Here is a 22518-nt window from a genome sequence, read left to right on the forward strand (position 1 = left end):
ACTAATCTCAGTGGGTGAAATTCAGCCCCAATAAAACACTGATGACTTGTGTGGATATTTGCCAAAGAGAAACTTAGCTTACGATTTTTTTCCTCTCTCCTTTTGGCAATCCTGCTCACTCCTACGCTTGGAGCAGTTTGCATTTCCCACCCTGTCAGTGGCATACCTATTGGCAGAAGCAAATTTCATGATGTGCCTGATGGCTGTATTGAGCGAAATCCTGCCCTCTGTGAGAGCCGTGTAGCCCCAGTGATTTCGTGGGTATAACCAGTGGCATGTATTTGGCCCATTGTGAACCAAAGCGAAGAACAAACCTACTGGGAAAACAAGAATAAACCGCTTCCAGCTTGCCTGGTTCTACCTTAAAGTTTAGAAACTTCTGCAATCCCTAATTCACATTTCTCTGGAAGTGAAATACAAACAACAATTTTGCCTCATTTCTTCCATTTCAGCAGCTCACTCTTTTTAAATGTCACAGACAGAATCAATGTCACTCATATAAGAAATTTTAAAGTAAAACTTAGAAAATGCTTTCTTTTAATGCTCAAACCTGCAGCAAATATAAACCATTGTAAATGAAACCTAATTTGCTAACATGCAGTGCTAATTTGATTACTCTAGATAAAGGTTTTAGTGGGACCAATTGGCACTTGCTGCAGTGTGAAACTAGAAGGATAATTTGCTAAGAGAAAAGTGCAAGCTCTCTTTGGCACCCTGAAATGTGTTCAGTTGGTTTTGTGCTTTTGCATTTGAGTGAGTACTCCAGCACAAATTGGGCACAATTAGCAGCACATTTAAAAAAATACAGCTCAGTTCTGGTGCTAATTTGTCCTTGCAATAACACCAATTTCCCCTGTATTTACACTCAGTAAGCGTACAGAGGCTAACACAGAGGAAAGCTTTGGACAATTCTCATTTGTATAGCACAGAGCAAATAATTCTTTGTGCCCCATGTGAAATGAGTCGAATATCTCAGCCCACTTTCCAGAGAACATGTGTCTACATCACAAAATCTGCCACCACAAGTTGGCACTAATTGGCAGTCTCAGCAAAGTGGCAAAGGAATGAATGGCCCCTGGATACCGAACTAACATTTTTCCCCTACAGGTGGTCTTTTCAAGTTGGAATTGAGACGTACATTGTCTAAGCAAGGTGAAGTTTGTACTGCTGGTACATGTTTTGTTGATTCATAGAAGATTTCAGTGTATAGTGAGCATTTTCATGAGCGTTACATTCACACTATTAAAAAATAAACAAAACCCTTAAATTGTATTAAAAAACAACAAAACAAATTCCAGCTGTCCCTATTTTTACCCCACTTGGCCTCCTCAAAATCCTTAGTATGTTCAAAGGCACGGCCAAATCTTTTCAGTTCTCTTCAGCATATATTGATGAAACAGCTCCCTTAGATCTGATACCAAACCAACAGATTAGAATGCCAGCTGCTTTTATCAGGGACCTGACTCCACAGACTTTATTCACAGATAGCCCCGTTTGTGCCATTTTCTAGGCCTTGTTCAAAACCCACTGATATCAGTGGGAAGCCCCCAAAACTCCAGTAAGCTTTAGAAAAAGTCCTTTGGTGAGAGGGGAGTTAAGGAGTTCAATCTGCATAGTACTGTTGCAGAAAAAAGTATCAGAGATGCTTTGATTATGGAGTATAATTACATTTACAGAGAAAAGAAATTGGATACTAAAGAGGCTCTTCAGAATGACTGAAAATTAAATCCAGATAAAGCAAAAGCAGAAATCAGTTACATGTTTTTCCTTTTTTAACAATGGCAATCAACTAATCGAAAAGCTTCCAAAGGAAACACCGAAGTCCCTGCTTGTTGATATCTTCAGCTCCAGATAAGATGCTTGTCAGAAGATGGGATTCAGTTATCCTGAAGGACTGACTGAAATGTTATGGTATTTGTTATATGAGCTCAAGCTACATGGTCAAGTTTAATTATCTATCCTATAATTACTTTATGCAGTTTTAGAGATGTTTTTTCAAAAATCACCACATTGTATACTGTAAGATGAGTTGTTGGTTTTTGTCATACCCCTTTGTGAAACTTCCAACTACTGCTTACTTGATTGTATTTTCTGCAGGAACTTCTCCCCCTTTTCAGAGGCGTGTAAATGCAAACAAGTACTGAACAACAGTGGTGTGTGTAGTCATTTCGAAAATGGAACAGATTTTCACCAAATTGAGAAGCAGCACTTACTATTCAAGGGAAGAGAGGATTCACTCTCCTCTCCTGATTCAGCCACTGGCCCTCTTAACATGACAGGTAACAAGCACTGATCAGTGAGTGTGGGTTTTAGCCAGTGCAAACGTGTCAGGAACTGGACTGAGACCATACATCTCATTTCACATAGGCTGGCACACAGCACAGTGCCCAAATTCAGTGCTAACCACTCAGCCACAGGTAGGTATAAGCCCAAACTCTTATCTTGTACTGATGGCAAAGAGAAACGGAATGCTTCTGCTGTTCCTATAGGAAGGGATCTTTTCCTGCCACTATTCAGAAGCACAGAAAGCTCCCTGAACTCTGCCAGTCCACCCCCAGTCATTCAGTCAAACTGAGCAGGAGCCAGGATTAGCAGTCTGTAAATTATAGCAGATAAAATCCTGCACAGTGCTGGGTCTGAAGCTTCTGAACTGTGACTGTCAAGTGTCACATCTTGGTCCCTGCTTGCAGTTTATCCACTCAGAGAGCTGAATACACCAGCTCTTTTGCTGATACATCCTTCAGACTAGTTTAAGACCAGGTGCCACAAGAGAAGTTATCGTACTTTTATGAATAGTCACCTTCCAAGGAACAAAAAGGTATTCCTGGGCTTCTCTTGAAGAATAGCTTTTCAGATTATCCAGAAAGAATGTTAAGCTGCCTAGCCTTTTTATAGGATGTAAAAGGGGACTTCTTTATACAGTTCTTGTATTGTCTACTTATCTTAGAAGGATGCAATTTGACATCATCACAAATTGTCCCAGAAAAACTTTGACTCTGTAACTCTCTTATATAGTTTCACACAAGTTTTGTCTCCGAGCTAAGAAGAGAGATTGGAAGAGAACAATATTTGGTTGTTGGCAAGTGCAACACATACCATAAGAAACCTGCTTTTTGGCCCTGACAATCTTTGTTCTACATATGCCAGGTCAGCTTGTTAAACCAAGTCAGCTACTGCACCATTCACAGCTTGATGGCACGGTCCCACTAAGATCTGCTGTTACAGGTTGAAGTCTTGTACCAACAGACACAGAGTCTTGTGGGTATCAGCCATGATTTCTATGCACACTGGAGGGAAACTGGTATAAATAGGACAGGTGAACAGGTCCAGCAAGATAAGGATTGATCTTGCCGTAAGGACTACAGCCAGAGCATCAGTAAATATGGCTTTCACTCTGTTTAAAGCCAAAATACCATTCTTTCTCCTGTTGATGAATCAAAACACCACCATCTCCTTTGACACTTCCCACAGTGTACATGACTGCTCCCATATTCCTAGAACTTTACTCCCCTTCATTCCACTTTGTCTCTATCCCCCAGGTACAGAAATGGAAGAATACCCTTCAGAAAGAAGACAGTTACCCTGATGAAACAACACAACATTTGGCACACTCACCTTCTGCACCATGCTGTGAAGAAGCACAGAGCTACAGACTGCAAGTGCTAAGGATTTCTGTTATTATTGCTCTTGGGCCAAATTCCCAAGGCGCTCTATTTGGCAATAGCCTAATTCGGCTATAGAGAGTCTAACTCCTGGTTGTCCTCAGGCTGCTATGAAAGGAGCATTAAAAGGAGAAACCAAAACAAATACCACATTGGAGAGAGAACAGACTCTAAGAATGAAGTGGGAGATTCAGCTATCTGAAGCCGGGGAGGTCCGGCTTCGTGGCGTTGCAGGGCTGTTTTGGCTGCTACCACGCACTGACTTCTCCTACCTGCCCAATTAATTTCCCTCCTTTTTGTTGTTTAACTCCAAAGAGGTACGCAGAACAGCCACTGAATGAATGTTATGTTTTATAACAAGTCAGTGCAGTCTGTGCTCTTCCCCTTCCCCTAGGCCCTACCTGTCTTCTAAACAAGCCAGATATTAGACACGGTAGCGGGCTCTGTTGACTGATGTGAGTGTTGAAATTAGAGCTTTGCTTACTGCTACCACTTATATTTGTTTTACACTATTTGGAAAAAATTCACTAAATACATTTGGATAGCAGGTCAGGCCAGTTAGCACTATTTATTTATTTCTGTCCTGCGGAAAGGTCTGGCTGAATAAGAAACTCACTGTAGGGATGAGTTGGCTGGTATGGATAACCGAGTCGCATTTGCTGTTTCCACTTATTTTATCCCAAACTCTTTAGAAACCAGTTCAGCCTCCGGAGTTTTATATTTTGCAGCATGCCAGGAAGGTTGTTGACAGTTTGTTTGTTTATAATCATGGCAATTTCTTATTTAAAACAAAAATAAAAAAACCACTAAGCTAAAGTAAAAAAGCCAGATTTTAAGAGGATATGTGATACATGCTATCATAGCTGTGAGCAACTTCCATTAGAAAGAAAGAAAATGATGGGAAAAGCTGAAAAACAAGACGGCACAATCCTCCCTCATGTCACATCAATCCCCTAGGTGTTGGGTACAGATATATTACCATAAATCAAAGCTAATACCATGAGCCAGATGGTTCAAATTTGTGTACTAAGTGTTAGGCACTAAGAGTGCACAACAGTCTGTTGTCTTTCCACAGGAGGGTTCTCAGTTTTGAGCAGCTAATTAGTCTAAAACTAATGAGGCCCAATCTGAACATTTTTGCACACAAAAATGAATGTATGCAGAAACAAGCCTAAATCCCTCTCTGACTTAGAGCAGCGACGGCGCTGAAAACAGGCAGGAGGAAATTGTCTGAGGGAATGGTACGGACAAGAGCCTGCACAGACTGACGCAGGTGGGTTAGGAGAAAGAAAGAAGAAAAGAACAAATCTTCGGAGAAGAGACACTGTCCATCTTCAAAGTTTACTTGGGAAGCTGCTGCACCGAGGGTCAGCTTGTCACAAACTTAGTCCAGATGGTTGGAACGAATAATTTACAGGTGGCATACTTTACATGATGCTTGTATTTAACTGAGCCGCCTGTTATGGCAGTCCTTCAGAGACTTAGAGACAGGGACACCTAATTTGCAGATCCCAAACGAGCTTAAACAGCAAACCACTCTGCCCTGCTCAGAAGCTGATAATTTTGCTCAGGAGCAGTATTCTCTGGGAACTTTGCCGGTAAAACCACCGACACCTAACCCATTAGGCAGCGGACTATCTGCACTGCGCTGATGACACGGATACCAAATTCCACTTTACTTCCACTTCCTTCAGGCACCCAAGACTTTCTTGCAGACTGGGGCCTCAGCTATTTAATGGGCCCCAAGCCAAGAAGGTTCTGTCAAATGCAGAATTTTTTTTTGTTGTTGTTCCTTTTTCCTCCAGAGAGCAAACTTCATACACTCAGACGTGCTAGGCACTTTGGCAAAGCTGAGATCCAGGGCACTGCAATAATGTTTAATCCCATTACTAATGCTTATTTTAGAATCTGCTTGTCCTTAAAGACATGATAGCGATCTTAATTATTGTCTCCAACATGTATTTGCCTGAAATAATTATTATACTTCATTCCTATAGAGACAATGAGATAAAACTCTAATTTCGTTTTATTGGCCCTTCTATCCATCAAGAAATGAGTTTCTTGTGAGAGCTTTGAAGTAGTCCCCTTCACGGATTAAACCCCTTGAAAGTACAAGAGCAGAAGGGCGGGGTGTGGGGGAACTGAAATAATTTACATCCAGGCAGACATGTAATGGGAATCAACAATGCAACTAGACCTACATGATGGTTGAGAGGAAAACGTTGAGACATGCTATTCAGCATGAAAAAAGTCTGTTTAGCTGCAGCTTTTAGCTCAGGAGACAGCCAAGGGCTGCACTAAGTCAGAGGAAATAAGTAGCGAAAAGGAGCTTCCCTAATCATATTTAAAAAAAAAAGCCAAAAAAGAAAAAAAAAAAGCTTTACTGGATAAAAGAACATCAGTTGCTTAACTGTCACTTGGCTGGCTGCCAGGTCAGCTCAGGCTCACAGCATCAGTCTCAATATTATCCAATACGTAGGAATAGATAGCATAAACTCTGGCTAAGGAGCGGCTAGATTTGATGTTAGATCTACATAAGATATTCACTCCAGATCTCCCCAAAATATGAAAAGCATTACGCTCTCAATTTTGTTACAAACCAAATTTCAGCCACATTTTTCTCAAAAGAGAGAGCTGTAAACTTGACCGCTGAGGCTGGTTTACGTATTTACCTCCAAATGAATACAAGCCAATTTCCTTTCTTTTTTGTAAATTTCAAACAAGACAGAAAAGAAAACCTGTCCATGAGAGGGAAAACTTTGAGCACAAGAATTATACAAGCTGGGATCCCAGTAGCAAGGCTCAATATACAGTTGTATGCAAGGATGGATCCCACACAGTCCTTGGAGCTGTCTCCTGGGATAGAAGGAACAGTTTGGGCTAGTCTTGTAACATCTTCTAGAAAGGTAGTGCTTTCCCACGGAAAGCAATGGTATCTCAATTTTTTAGGAACTTGATTGTAATGGGTGCTCGGCATCCTGCCCCGGAGCTGACTGAACAATTACACATGCTCAGAACTTTACGTTTATGAGCAACACAATTGACCTAAAATTTAATCATGTCTTTAACTCTTGTGTCAGACTGGAACCAAGAGTGCTGAGCCCCCTGCTGATTGGAAGCTATATAGTTAGAATAGTTTTAAATATAGATCAACATGTCTTCAAAGAAAGAAAGATAAGAAAAGCATGTAAAGAACCCGCCCAAAACGCAAGTACCTTCAGAACACAGGTTTTCCTGTGCTGGGCCATATGTAGCACATGTGGCACATAAAGCATCCCTTCCTATCTACCTGCCCATCATGGATGTAGCTACTATAAAACACTTATTTTCTTTTCTGTATGCTGCATGTTTAAATTTCGGAGCGTCTAATATCCGCACAAGCAGCTGGCATTTTTTCCGAGGCACAGAGATAGAGACACAAAGACTGTGCGTTACCTCTTCCCCTCTTCACACATAGACTTTTGCTCTTTCTGCCTTCTGGCCTTAATGATTCTAAAATAAAGATCTCTCTGTCTGACAGCAAGTGGCTGCTCTTTTTAGTGAGCCTTCCCACTGTACTGCAGCCTTGATACTACTGTGCTGTAAGAAAAGTATATTCACTTCTTCCAAATGCAACCTAGAAAGCTCAAACAGTGGGAAACCTCCTACTTGGTATCATGCCAAAGAAAGCTTAAAGAGAAAAATGGCAGCGTACGGACAATGGTACAGATGGTGCTGGTCAGAAAAATACTATATATGATTAGATTATCACAAGAAATGCAATGCAAATGGTAATCACATGTATGCCCCTGGTGCTAAATATAAATGTGTCGGAGGCCTCCCATATGGAGAAAGTCCAGCTGATATTGATAAGATTTTGTGCTTCAGTCGTTGAATGAAAGGTTTCGGTCCAGCTTAAAGATATGTGCTGACACCTTCATTGTATTTTTTCTGAGGAAAGGCTCATAACGTCCACCAAAATCATCTTAATCATGCAGACAGTAGAAAGCTCAGGGTTCTACACCCCACAGGTTTTACAGCTACTCTTTCTGTGCGATCTCTCACTGGCCCTGGGAATGCTGTGCAGCAATTTTCTAAGCTTGCATTTTGCAGATCCTACACTCGCACACACCAGCCTGGTGCAAGAGGAACATATGGTCCTATGAAAGTATCCAGTTCTTAAAAAACAAAACATATGCTGATAGTTACTTCCTCTTTGCTGATTAATATTCTTTAAAATTCTCAGCACTGTTTAATCATGTGATAAAAAGTACCATTTCTGTTGCTGTGTGAAGACCAAAAGGCAAACATATCTTACAGCTCTGAAGCATTGATGGCAGACGATGGCTTTTATAATATCAATGCATGAGAAATCACACCATTGCATATAAAAAAAAAATCAGCAATGTTGCTCAGGTGATATAGTCCACAGGGGTCACACTGACTGCCCGACAGGGTTCTACCGGAAAACCCCCACGGGCTGTGACTTCCTATAGAAGCAATTGTGTCATTTTGTTAGGAAGTAACAAGTGATGCAAAATCACATGCTATAGAACATGGTTTCAGAAGAAGTGCCAGTATTGTAAAATTAATAAAACAATAGATAGAAAGAAGTAGAATATCAGTCAAATTTCAAATCCCTCTATGATGAGTGTTGGCAGCAGACTTGCAGATAGAAGAGACTTCTGCCCTTACTAACATTCAAGGGCTTCAAATCTCACAAAAAAAGGGACCTTATCATTACATCAGAACCAGGGGACAAAACTTAGAAGGAGCCATGGGACCAGACCCGCTATCTTCCCTTCCTCAAATGATTGTCCTCACCACTGATTTATGAAGCAAGGGCTCTGACAGACGTCAGCTATAACAACAAGCCTAGCTCCAAAGTTTGAAGACGCTACGTCCCTCTGCTGTTGGCTCTCCACCTGTGCCGTGTCCCCGCTCTCCGGGCAGAGCCAGGAGAACTGAACCTCCACCGGCACTTCAGCCACTGCTGTTCATAGATTTGCGCCTTTGCCCAAACTGTTGAGCAACAGGGCAGACGCAGATGCACATCTGGTCTGCTGTCTTGATGGGGAGGATGAACCTCTGCCACGGTTTAGGAATAATGGAAGGTAGGAAAATCTGACACCTTAAACATCCCCATAGAATTAACATAGGTCTGTCTTGGTACAGGCAAGCTCTATTTCGCGTGCAAATTTTCACATTTCTCACGGGAGGTGAAACGACTTTCTTACTCACACAGCCAGACATTCAAATAACAAATGCAAAAGTCGGTCATCCCCCTCCATTCATTACCAGGAAAATATCTGCATTGGTATGAACAATGCCTGGTGTTGCAGTACTGAGTTTACAGTAGTTCAGGCCCAGATAAGCAAATATGAATAGAAACCATTGCAAACCGCTCCCATTATACTAAGTTTGATACTTAGGAAACCCCCAGCTAAGTTAACTGCATTGTCAATGGTTTCCCTCATAGCCCATCTGGTGCAGCCAGGGGAAATCCTATATCGTAGAAATACTTCAGGAGTAAACAGAAATGTTGGAGTGTTTTTTTCCCTCGCCGCATGGCACAGGAGCAGAAAAGGGAGTAGAAATTCAGTGGGAACCTTTATTTCTGCACTGTTACATAACTGCACCGTGTCTTTGCAGAGTTCCCCCCGCTTTCAGCATGATCAAACCCATTCGTAGGCTGGGAAACTGAGACACAGAAAAGGTATGCGACTTGCTCACGGCTACGCAGCAAACCAATGGCGGAGGTGGGAGGAGAACTTACAGGTCCCGACAGAGCCGCTGCCGAACCCCTACGAGGCTCCACATTCCCGCCATTCTTTGCACACATTTTTTTAAAACCTGAAATGTTGCTGCATCACAGGCTGACCATCCAACTCAATACACCACCTGCTTCTTAAGGATTGCTTTGCCGTCGGGGTGCACAAACAGACACTGTAGCTATTTCTTGCCTTTGTTTCAAGACGATTTAAGATTTCTGGAAATCACGCCCATCACGCCCAGTGTATTCACTGACCAGTGATTTTTCTTTTTGGTAGCCTTCCCTAACCACAGGCCTTATTTAAGCGTCATCGACTGAGTCTCCTATTCTTTTAAAATTCTTCAGTAGATTCCATTTACTAATACTAACAGGAAATCCCATGAATCTGCCTCATGCCCTTTCACTGACTTCACAAATCCAATTGATACAGATAGAGCCAATTTCTGAAACTGCAGCTGTCCACACTTACAAAGCTCTGACTGTTAGATAAGAAAGTGCCAGCTGGAACAAGAAGTTTCTCCTACTACTAGATGCCACGCTCTTAGCCAAGCGGGCAGCTGTCAGCTTGGGTGGCGGCAAAGCTGCATAAATGGGAAACCCTTAGATCCAGTCCCTTGTGCTCACCCCAAAGCAATTGAAAAGTCCCGCAACAGGAAAAGTGAGCAAAGCTCAGTCCCAGAAGAATGCAATTGCACTTGTCTCCGAGTTTCCAATTCCCTCTACGTAACATTGCATGCGTCATGGACCATAGGAGCTGGAGCCTGAGTAGGGTTCAGTACTTGGGTCAAAGACCTGTGCCGGCCCCTCTTTTGATCTGAGAAGGGCCATGGTCTCAGCTTCACTGAGAGAGAAACTAAAGGCCTCTTCAAGTCTGAGCAGCCTTCGGCATTTCGCAAAGTTAACACACGGTTTTATGACGATTTTCACTGCTGGTTTTAAATCTTGCCTGAGTTTTAATCTGCATATGATTACACATCCCAAGATGATTTAATAAACAGATGCTAGGCACTAAACTGGGAGGAGAGGGAATGGGTACAGTGGTTGGCTCCACCACCCTTAACCCGGCTGAGTCAAAGGGGGAACGTGGATCGCCTCCCACTGGGTGGGCTCAGCAGAAAATAGCTTGCCCCAGCCCAGCTTCCCCGTGCCAGGAGACAGTGAAGGAAAGCCAAGCCAGAGACTTACTCTGCCTTCCTGAGGAGTCTCCTGAGCCAGGGTATTGAGGCATCACCCCACCTTGAGGCTGTATATAATGTCAGGGTATAATTGGATATGCATTTGCACCTGATGATGAAAGCAGATTTGAGAGAACTGAACAGGCATTCACTTTCAGAGAGGTGGGCCCTAATCCTCTGTCCTCCACAATTACTTCTCTTTATCTAGCGAGGATATATCAAGCTGTAGCCTATATGTAGTACTGAATTCACTCCGTGATGTCACCAAGTCTTTCCTCAGGCTATGTCTGTTGGTCTCCTGGCTGAGTATCAGGAGCACAATTTGTCAATCCTTTGTGGACCCCTACTTCACCTACCCTTGATCCAGTATGTGAATAAGCGTAAGTATGAAAAAAACATGTCATTGATGATACTCAACAGATTCCATCACTGACTTCCTAATGGATTCCTGTTTTAATACCAATGGCACATCATGGCTCGCTGCTCTTTGCTGGGGGAAGGAAGCAGGACTCGGCTGGTTTGAGGCACCACAGCAAGGTGAAGCACAGAGGTCTTGTTTCCCCAGACAGTCAAAGCTGCTCTGCTTTTTCCCCACTGCTCCCCTTTGGCAAATAGGATAAACATGACAGTGAAAGCGGCTCTCCGGCTCCTTAGATGCACTCTCCACAGAGCTGCTGAAAACAACTTTAGAAGCTAATTTCTGTGGAACTCCTTCTTTACATTGGAGATATTTGTTTATTTATTTATTTGTGAGGTTATTGAATCTCATTTGATTCAAAAGCGGCAAGAAATACCGACAAATCTTTTAAAAGACTGTACATCTTCAGTGAACCTTTAAAAGTTACAAACGACTTTTTATTTCTTCTCTAAAGTAACATAGCTGCCTCTTGGAAAATGTTTATATGACCATCTACTCAGTTGTGCAGTTTTCCTATTTGTGAATCCTTCACCCGTTTTTCTGGAGACATCTCAGTGCCAATCTCTCTACTCTCTCATCCCCACATCGATCACTGAGAGAAAATTTTTGAAAGAGTTTAAGTCTTACCCTTTGCATACAGACTTTCTTGAGATTGTTAATCTTTTTAACCTTCCTCCTAAAAAAGGACCTTTTCAAAAGCATCTTTTCTACTTGGTAAAGAGCATCAGTTGAATACTTTCACAAAAATGAACAGAAAATCTTCAGCGCCTTAGGATAAGTTGGGAAGAACATTAAACAAGTAGCCTTTAATAACTTTGAATTATCCATGGGAAGCTCTGGTATCAGTACGAAAATAACTAAGAGATTTGATCTACTACAGTGCATAGATAGACAGACAGATAGGTAGGTGTGTATCATTATGTTTCAGATATCTCAAGACACTAAGAAGAAGGGGCAGCCCATACAGCTGATTCTAAAGCCCAGGATTCGTAAAAGCACTAAAGAATCCATAAATATATCTATATTAAGAAAATAGCTCTCCATTTAAGCAAAGAAAAGTTGTTTTTTAAAAAAAAAAACACCCTGAATTACTGCATAAACAGAATTGTGAAGATACTTGGGCACCCATAGTTGTGTATTGTTTTTTGCCCTTTATCCTCACATTCTTTTTTATTATGATTTCCTGAATGGGAAAAGGATCTTCAGAAAAAAGCTAACAGAAAAATAAACAAATAAATAAAGAAAGAGAAATTAAAGCCCAAACGGTAAATACAACACTCAAGGCTTTTTTTAATGGAAAATTTATAGATGGATCCATGCAAGTTACGTGTATGGAAAGTAGACTGTGGCTTTGTGGGCTTCTTAATATAAATATCCCTGACATAAAAATTACTATTCTAGAAGGTTTTGAGGAAGGACTGGAAAAAAGCTCCTCGTATGCAGACCTATATAAACTGTTTAATAACTAGGGAGAGAGTTTTCGGATAGAAGCTGTCTTCCCCACCTCCCCACCCCCCTTTGCAGACTTCTGTCTCGTTTTGTACAACTGATTTGCTGTGTTGTTTCAGAGGGGGCAGCTGAACAATCCATTTCACTGCCTCTCTTTCCCATGGAACAAATCCCCCCCCAGCCCTCCTGCTGCATCCTGACAGAGATTGCAGGCCTTTCTTCGCTGAATTCTTTCAATAATGCTGTAATTGCAACATTAGGAGAAACAATTAGGACTAAAGGGAGCTGCTTCTGTATGCCAGATCTGCTTAATAACTTAATTAAATAAACAGAAATATAATTATAATGTAAATATTTCCTTTCTTTAATTCCTAGACATCCTGAAAGAGAGAATGTTGCTGAAATGATATAAAATTATTGAAAACCTTTTCAGTTCCTCCACACTTAAAAACCATTTCACTGTCTTCCCACGCCTACCCACTTGTAATATTCCACTTTTAAGATTTCAGAACCATCTATCAGACAGAGAAAAATGCATCCTTGGAAATGAATACCCCAGATAGTCAAAAGTGTTTATAATTGAAAAGGAACCATGAGGAGTAAATTGCTCTGTAATTTATAACTGCAGATTTCCTTCCTCAAATTATTTTCATTCAGCAGTTTTCTCTGAGAACTTTTACAGTTTCAAATGTTTTTGAAAAAATGCACGAGGCACTGGGATCATATTGTCTTTTGGCACATAGACAGCTACTCAGAGACGATGACCCTACCTTATGGCTTTACATTGAATAAAATCTAATCGCTTCAATACATTTACTCATGATTTACATCAGTTCAGCTGAGACCAGGCTTAAACTTACCATCAAAAGATTATTCCCCCCTCTGTTGTCACTGGGGAATTTTCTTTGGCTTCACCATAACAAAATTCTGAAAACAACCTGTTACTCCCAGTTATTCAGGAAGAGTAATAGAAATCTAATCAGTGACAGTGATACAATCCTGAAACAACAGCACATGTGATACCACCCCAGGTCAAGCATTATGAAAAATCTCCCTAAACTAGTAAGAGTAATAATAAAAATTTTCCTTCAAATTAGGAATAAAATTCCCACGGCTAGCTGGATATGACTCCCGATTACAGTGATTTTAGCTTTGTTCTTTATCTGTCAGAACTGCTAAAAGTGAAAGCCAGAGTGTAAATGTACAAACCTACATAATGCTGACTCCTGACTAACACAAGCTTGAGTTTCTTCAGGACTCTTCACGCAGAAGCCTACAAGAACTCCTGGACTCAGGCAATGAAAGAAATAGCAAGTTACAGTTGCAAAATTATGGCCAAAACAGATTTTCTGGCAATGTCTTCCTTCATTTCACAATCTAGACCCATGTTTGCCATTTGACAGTCTCCACCCGACTCTTTTTCATATATGCATATAACTTAATTTTAAATGCCACAAAAAGTGCAGTAATTTTCTGTCTGATGTCTCCTGTGATTGCCCTAGATCCGCATTTGGCCCAGTGACCTCCTACCATCAATTCAACACGCACGCTAGGATACACCGCGCCAGCAAACGGTTATGCCATTAACTACACTTCTCAGCTGCAGAATGCAAGACACAGGTGTGTATTGTGCGTTTAGGAAGAGGCACAGAAGATGACTTCATGCCATACTTTGGAAGGAGGATGTAAAAGAGTTCAGGCAGCTAATGTCGATAGAGGGAAGGACAAGCTATGCTCCATGAAAGGAAGGAAGATCATAGGTTACTGCTGAAATTCACATGACCTATTTGATAAAGCTGCAGCAACCACATTCCTTAAACAGCAGTTAGCACACACAAGAACGCATGGGAGAGAGCTCTCAGCTGGCAAATGCTCCAGCGACAGCTCCCCCTCACTGCTTCCGTAAGAGGCCCTCTTGTCCCTCGGTCGCGCAGCCTGTCAGCTTTCACAGAGCAAGAAACTTTCTTCTCGGCATCAGTTCATAGCATGCCCTTGTTTATCCCTACTATTGTTATTGTCGCATAGTGCCCAAATGTGCCATTCAGAGCCTCGACGCTCATATGCCAGCTGCTGTACAAACACACGGGGAGTCATGACCTGTACAAGAAATCTGCCTTCTTGCTTCTGCTGTGTTTCCATACAGAGGCACCTCAGCCCCAGCTAAAGTCCAGAGGGCTCTACACGGAGCAGAGCTGCAGGTTTGGGGGCTAACTAGTGACTACAGATACACCAAAAAGGGGTATAGAAGAAAAGAAACAAAATCGATGAAGCCCAGTGTTGATACAGACCAGTAGCATGCGTAAATTTATGGCTGCAAATTGGTTTAAGATCCAAAGAAAAAAAACCTTCATAGAAAACATGCTTATTTATGATTCCCTGTTCCTTTAACATTCCTCTCCTTGTCTTCAGAAAAAAGTGACCCTGGGCTTACTGCCATTATTGCTTGCATCTTTCCCCTCTTCAGACCTATTCTTGTTTCTACTTAATGCTCTTAATTCCTTAAAAATAAAAGTTTATATTTATCTATAGAGTTATACACACATATTCCACTCAGTTTCCTCAGGATATGACTCTTCCATGCTGCATAAACTTCCTTCCCTGGACTTCTCTAGCTCTATCATTCTTTTTGCTACTGTCCAGGGTGCAGCTGTCAGGGGCAGGAAGCCCCGGACTCTCCTGCTCGTACACAGATTGATCAAGGTCAGGAAAAGGGTAGCCAGGACCTGCTGCCTCCTCCCCTGCCTCCCGCCCTCTCAAACCTCTCACATCAAAACAAACAAGTCCCCAAATAGCCCGGTGAGCTTTCAAACACAGAAACCAGTGAAGCAGTTGGTGTAGTAATGTACAGCCCATCTCTGGCAAGGACATGGGGTTATGGCCCTCCCAGAGCTGGCAGAAGGCTGAGGAAACTCAGGTGACCACCCCTAACACATAAAAACTGCAGTGGGTAATCATGACAATGAGGTTTCTTACATAAGAAGGCTTCAAGGGATAAAATGGATATATGCCTGAATATTGCAGTTGCTATATTATTTCAAATAATTAATAAAAAATGAAATTAGATAAGAAGTAACTTATCTACATTATATATACAACTTGTTCAGCGCTCCTAATTTCCAAAGAGTTGCAGATACATGCTTAGATTAGAAACTGGATTTTTTTCCTTAATCAATTTTGCTTTAACTTGGAATAGAAGACTAGAAAATAAATATAACAAGTGTCATAGCAAACTTAAAGAAGATGAATCTGTGTGTTCTCACTCATTCTGTCAACATATTATGCACAGGAGAAAAAACAAAACACTACAAAAAAAATTCCATGGTGGTTAGTGTTTGTCCTCAAGTTTCTAAAAGTTGATTTTTGGAGCCCTCTCATAATAAGATTAGGAGAAACTGATGCTGAAATGCTAACTGAAAGGAGGAAATTTTATGAGCAGATTTGGAGAAATGGGATAATGTAGCTGTGCTGACTGCAGAGAGACTAAGGCACGGAGAGCTGCATGAAGTTCGAAAGAATCATCTTAAATCTAAGTGTTCATCAAAATGTCTCCCATAAATGAATCATCATGGTTTCTGAAGGGTGAAAAACTGACGTTCAGCAGAACTGGGTTTCAACTGTGAAAAGGTGAACTGGAACTGAAGCGAACTTTCCCACACTAAAGAAAATGCTTACATCCCACCTCCCAGTTTTAGAGAAAGAAGTCAGCTACAACATTTGGATATAGAACCAAAATTCATCAGAGTCAGAGGCTCTCTAATCCAAGGCCTTCACTGAAACCTGTTTCTGTAGATACACATTTACGCTCACGTGATAAAACAACCTAAACGAGCATTACCAAAGACAGATTCTGCAAGGTGTCTTCAACTCCCTATCAATTTCAGGTGCAAGCAATGGCCATTAGAAACTTAGCACCTTGCAGGATTTGACCCACCCTGAGCAAAAACCACGGAGCAAATAAAGAACAAAATCTGTGATTTCTATCAAACTATAATTAGCTGCATCTTTTGTAATCTGAAAACCCTAAGCAGCATGCAATCTTGTCATTGCAGCAATAGGATAATTCTTATAGCACAAAACTGTTAAAAGTAAAAATGTCCTCTGATTCCCTTTGATGTTGAAAGAAGAATAATTAATTCAAAGACATGCAAAAATTAGTGGAATTTAAAATACCAAACAAATGTAGTCTAGTCTTGTCGGATACAGTGTGCCTTTTATAAGACATTTCCTAGCTTGCCCAACCACAGTGGAGCCCCCACAGCTTTTTCAGATCTACTCTCCAGGGTAGTTAGATTATCACGGAATACAGCAGAATAATTAAACCACACCAATTAAAATGGATGTGACTTAAAGGGCTCTTTTCTAAAGCATTGCTCTCTGTCAACTAGCTCACTCCAAGCCATGCAGAACATAAAAGTAACGTTGCATCTCAAAAAAAAAAGGGGGGGAGAGGACTTCAGGATGAGATTGTATCTTAGAGATCATTCCACTGCCAAAACCCTTCTCAACAGGACAAGTGTGTGTTTTTCCTTTGGACATAAGGTCAGACATGCAAGTATGAGGCTGTTGCCCTATAATTAGCAGAAGTCTCCAGCCAATTAACTTACTCTTTAAGACTACATCAGCCCACTGAACTAGTACCTCTTCAGCAGTGCCACCGTGGGTTGACATTGGCCATTTGATTGCCCAGTGGCTGAACCAAACTCTTCCCCCTTCAGCCTTTGTGGATACTTATCTTGCAAATGCTAGTGCAATTTATAATTTGTGGCAAGTGCATGATTGGCATTAGTAGAATGAAAACCCTTAAAACAGGAGCCATTCTTTCCTAGTATGTTCCACATTCAGCAAGTAATAATATTACAAATATTCTATTTCCATTGGGACAAACATTTTTGTAATTTAAGTTACAACTCCAGTGCTTGCCTTCTGATGATGATTTAGTTCCCTTAATTATGCTTCGGATCCTAGTTTGCTGTCATGCTATTTCTTACCCTGTGTGTCTGTCTATAACTTCAAACCTGCAACGACAACTGCAGAAAGGACAAGGTCTGAATGAGCCACCTCAATCACTGTTTAGCCGTGTGGCACGAAGCTTACCTCAGGCTAACCCCTCCATGTATCGCCATTTCTTAGGAAGGATTTTCAGCTGCTGTTGTGTTCCATGTGCCACGGTGACTGCAGCTTGGACTTCTTTGATTCTTGGTGGCCTTCCTGGGTACTTCTTAATATTATGTACAAGACTGGTAATTTTGTTCCTTTTCTCTCTTTTTTTTTTTTTTTTCTTATAAACCTAAGTTTCTTAAATCTTAATAACATGTTGGTTTGTTTTCAAATCTGCAGATATAATCCCCGATATAAACACATCCCCAAATTATGTATTACATTGGAATTTCAATGCAATTATTAGTGTATGAGTGCTCACATAATTGTCACTTCCTACTATATATTCTCTTAAAATCCTACTGAACTGATATTCATAATATTTCTCCACCGTTCCAAAAATATCTAATGTTGTCATCATTTACAACAGATTGCCCCGAAAGCCCTGAACATTTCTGTTAACGGTTTTTCTTTAATTCCCATTTGGAATGCCATTCTATCTCTACTACATACCTTTAAAGATGCATCAGAGCTACAGATTCTGTTTTAGGACTGCAGAAACTAATCACCCTCTAATTATGTGAGGGAAGAGTAAGAACGATATAAATTAGATCAGGATCAGTATCTCTGCCATCTTTTTTTTTTTTTTTTGTCAGATATGTATTCACATCTGATCCAGAGAGCTTTCAATCCTACAAATTCATTATCTGAGCAAAATTGGTACAATTTATTTACCTAAAATAAAATATGGAAACACAACTGGGCTTCAGAGTTCCACCTTTAGTTACAGGAGGTACGAGCACACCATCAGTATGACTGCAGTGTGCACGGACCACATGTATGTCATATAGAAGTAGCGTCTGTCTGGCTCTAGCTTAATCCATACCACATTATGGCATTATATACCAGTACTCAATGGAAATGCACAGCTGCTTATTAAGCACACGTACGTTGTGGATTACCAAAACATGGAATCTCCAGCCTAAGTGTCAATGGATTTTTAGGTGGTTTTTTTCATTGATAATTCCCTGATTAACTGATTAAATAATTAGTTCTCTGTGAAGGGATGACATGCTTCATATGCATACAACATCGGATAAAAATATCGCTTGCTCAAATGGCATACAAGGTCTTAGAGCTGTTTAGCACTTACTCAGCAAATTTGTTGCAATGAGGTGCAATGACAGAACAGGCATTGGTTCCAGGATCATGCTTTTAGTCAGCTGTGTATTTCTTCTCATAACGTAGCCACACAGCTTGTCCTCAGTTTTATGGGTTCTAGTCTGCTTTTCAAGCCACTGTATTTCCAGACTCAGTCAGAATTATCCTATCTAGTCTTGGGTCAATGTCTTGACATTTTCTTGGCTCAGTTGCGCAGGTAAGTTAACAGTCAGTAGCCAACTTGTCCGCTCAGAGGAGAGATGAAACTTAATTAACTGACACTTATTGAGTATTCTGAGGTCTGCTGATGAAGAGGATCATTCTTGGTGTTGGAAAGACTGTCATACTTTAACTATGGTAGATTTTAATTTGGGCAAATACAGAACCACAATGGAGAGGGAAAGCTGTCCCTTAAAAGTTTCCTTTCTTTTCAGTTTAGGCCTGCAGGTGACATGGTTGCACTTAGAAATTAGCTCATTGACCAAAGCCATCCAAGCACCACCACTGCGGTGCTTCTCATTTGACACTAGCCATTGTTATTGATTCTAAGGATCATCTGATTCCCTCTAAGAGGCCCCTCCACTATGTCATAATTAAATTTTCCAGGCCTCGCTAAATAGGACAGCATGACTAGAAGGAAGGTAATACACAGCATATGTATTGTGAAAGCATAAAATAACAGCAGAGTTCCCTCTCACAGATAGCCATGGATAAAGGACATTAATCATATTAAACATTAATTTGCTTTTACAACATTTTCATTTGAAGAACTTTCATGTTCATGTCTCTTTGGTTAACACATATCTGACTACTTTATTCATCTGATATTCATTATGGTAGGCAGTCATTCTTATTATGGTCACTCAGGCTACATCTATGGTTGCACACTACATACTACCAGTATTCCTTCCCTGGCCTTTACATCAACTAGCACTGTTTGCCCACTCCCACATTGTCAAACATTTTCACTCTCCAAAATAGGCTGCCCACTTCCAGTTGCCTACTAGGAATAACCCACAGATCTCCATATCTCTCTGGCTTGCTTAGGAATTGTCTAGGGTACAAGTTGGCCCAAACCATGCCAGGGGCCATTCCAGCAATGTAACACCACAGGAAAACAGGGACATTGCCCGGTTTTGTGCTTTTTCGTAGTAAACGTCAGCTCTGTGACACTCCCCCACCCGCTTAGAAAATGCATATCTTTTATTGACCCAAATTGTTCCATTAAAGAGAACACGCTAAAAATACCATTAGTAAAAATTACTTGCATTGGCTTTTTCAAGCTTATGTGCATTAGTGTTGAAGTTGGAGGAATGCTTTTGAAGGAACCTCCTCCTTCAAATATCCCCAGTTGCCACATTTCAGTTCCCATCTCATGTCAGAGTAAGAGCAGGGACTCACTTCCTTTCAGGCAAAACAAAACTGGAAGGTCACTAATGCTCTCCAACTAATAGTGGACATTCAGCCCACAGAACTAGTCCCACCTGTAGCCAGTCCAAAGTCAAACACCTGCAACGTGGAGAGCTTGGTCCTCAGCACCAGTCATTTTGCTCTGTAGATCTGCTCCTGTCATGTTGCACTACATGCTAACATAGACATAGCCTTAGAATCATGGAATCATCACAGACTAGTTTGGGTTGGAAGGGACCTTTAGAGGTCACCTAGTCCAACCCCCCTGCCATGAGCAGGGACATATTCAACTAGATCAGGCTGCTCAGTGCCCTGTCCAGCCTGGCCTTGACCGTTTCCAGGGATGGGGGATCGACCACCTCTCTGGGCAACCTGGGCCAGTGTTTCACCACCCTCACTGTAAAAAAATTTCTTCTTTATATCTAGTCTGGATCTACCCTTTTTTAGTTTAAAACCATTACCCCTTGTCCTGTTGCAACAGGGCCCGCTAAAAAGTTTGTCCCCATCTTTCTTATAAGCCCCCTTTAGGTACTGAAAGGCTGCAATAAGGTCTCCCCGGAGCCTTCATTTGCAGGTCTCTCACGTTAAAGCCTGTGTACTAACTGCTCTCGATCCCCGTGGACTGGTATCACCCCAGCGAGAACACTAACTGCACAGATAAGCAGATCAGACTCTAAGAGCTGGAAGTCATTTAGTCACGTCAAGGAAGTGAAGGACCACTCTGGTTGAAGCCTGTAGTGCCCTCTAGTTTGACTCCCTCTTCAGAACACACTAGGTTCAATTCCTCTGTCGCTACAACTGGTTCCACACTGGACTAAAAAGTTAATGCTGGTCCCCAGTGTAGCTTCTCTTGATCGTAAATGAACGAGTTGCACTGTTATCAGAGACAACTGCCACCCAAGTTACAAACTCTGCATTTGGCTGGTTATAACTTCCTCCTGCATTCTGTCTTGCAAAGTAAAAAAGATGACTTGCAAACAGTCATTCATAAATAAGCTCAGGACTGGACCCTATCAATGCACATAATCAATGTAGATAGTGTTACCTATTATATTCCATATAATGGCCAGTCTTTTGCGGGGGGGGAGGCAAGGGGGAGCTGCAAGTAGGCTTAACACTTCCAAGTTTATATGTCTTAAATTGACTTTGGATTTCTTTGGTGTCTATAGTACATATTTTCAGAATTTTTGGATCCGATTCAGCTTGTTCCGCTGAACAAAACAGTTTCACTGCTCTAAGACCAGAGGAACACAGTGGTGAATCAGGCCCTTTATTTGACTCCAATGGCTTACTATCAGGGCTACTGCAAACTACCTATTGAAACCCTGACAGCAAGCACTATGCTCTATAGCAAGCATTTGGAGTATCACGCTCTAAGTATAGGCCATATGAAGAGGTCTTTTGTTCAGGAGAGCAAACTGTACACTGTTTAGTAAGCCACACTCCAAATATAGTATCGATAAAGCACGGCTAAAATCAACTATTGCCTCAACAGGCATTCACAGATTTTGTCCGAATTAAGCACGCTTGAATCTTTAGGCTACAATGCATCCAGTCAGTTCTTTCACAGACAGTTCATGCAGGAATAGAGTAGGCTGGGACCGGGTATCGGGCAATGCGCAAGAACTTGAGGCTCCAAGCGGGGAAGAAAAAAATTAGAAAAAACCAAAATAAAAATAAACCATATGGAATCCACACTCAGATGCCTTTAAAACAACCACAAACATTCTTGCTGCCTCAAGCTGCAAATGTCGTGAAACAATTACTGGGCTGGGGGACTTCAAAGGTTCACTGAGAGCAGCAGTTTTATTTTTCAATCAAACACAGGAATAGGGCTTTTTTTCCTCCCTCCCTCTCGCGCTCTCTCCTTTTTTTTTCTGAATGAAACAGCGCCCAGGCTTCCTGATTTCAAAAACCCTGTTCCGCTTCGCTTGACCACTCCATAACCTTAAGAGAAGCTCAAAAACTTCAAAACGAAACTGTGAGTCATACAGAATGAAAAAGACGTTCTTATATTTCATTAAGGTTGAAAACTGCTGCATTCCTTGTTTATAAAATTTACATGAATGAGCTTTAAGGGCTTGCAGCTGAATGCCGGGTAAAGCTTGAACTTCCATAAACTTGTGTTTACTTAATCATTGATTCTAGAAGGTGACTGGCAGTTATTCACAGGGGTTTGCAAATTCCTAACTCACCATGCACAGAAACAACTGGACTCCCTTCTTGCCACTGGCTAGCCTATTTACACTTTTTTTTAAAAACTTTTTTAGGAATCTACGCACTTTTATTTCATGCTTTCATTTAAAAGAGGCAGCGGTTTAAACTCATTTTCCTTGCAAGAGCTTTTGGCAAAGGCTGCAGGGTGGAGTGGCGCTCACCTAGAGCGTTGGCTCG

This window comes from Charadrius vociferus, unplaced genomic scaffold (genome assembly GCF_000708025.1).
Source record: "Charadrius vociferus isolate BGI_N301 unplaced genomic scaffold, ASM70802v2 scaffold115, whole genome shotgun sequence".
In the NCBI taxonomy this organism is placed as follows: Eukaryota; Metazoa; Chordata; class Aves; order Charadriiformes; family Charadriidae; genus Charadrius; species Charadrius vociferus.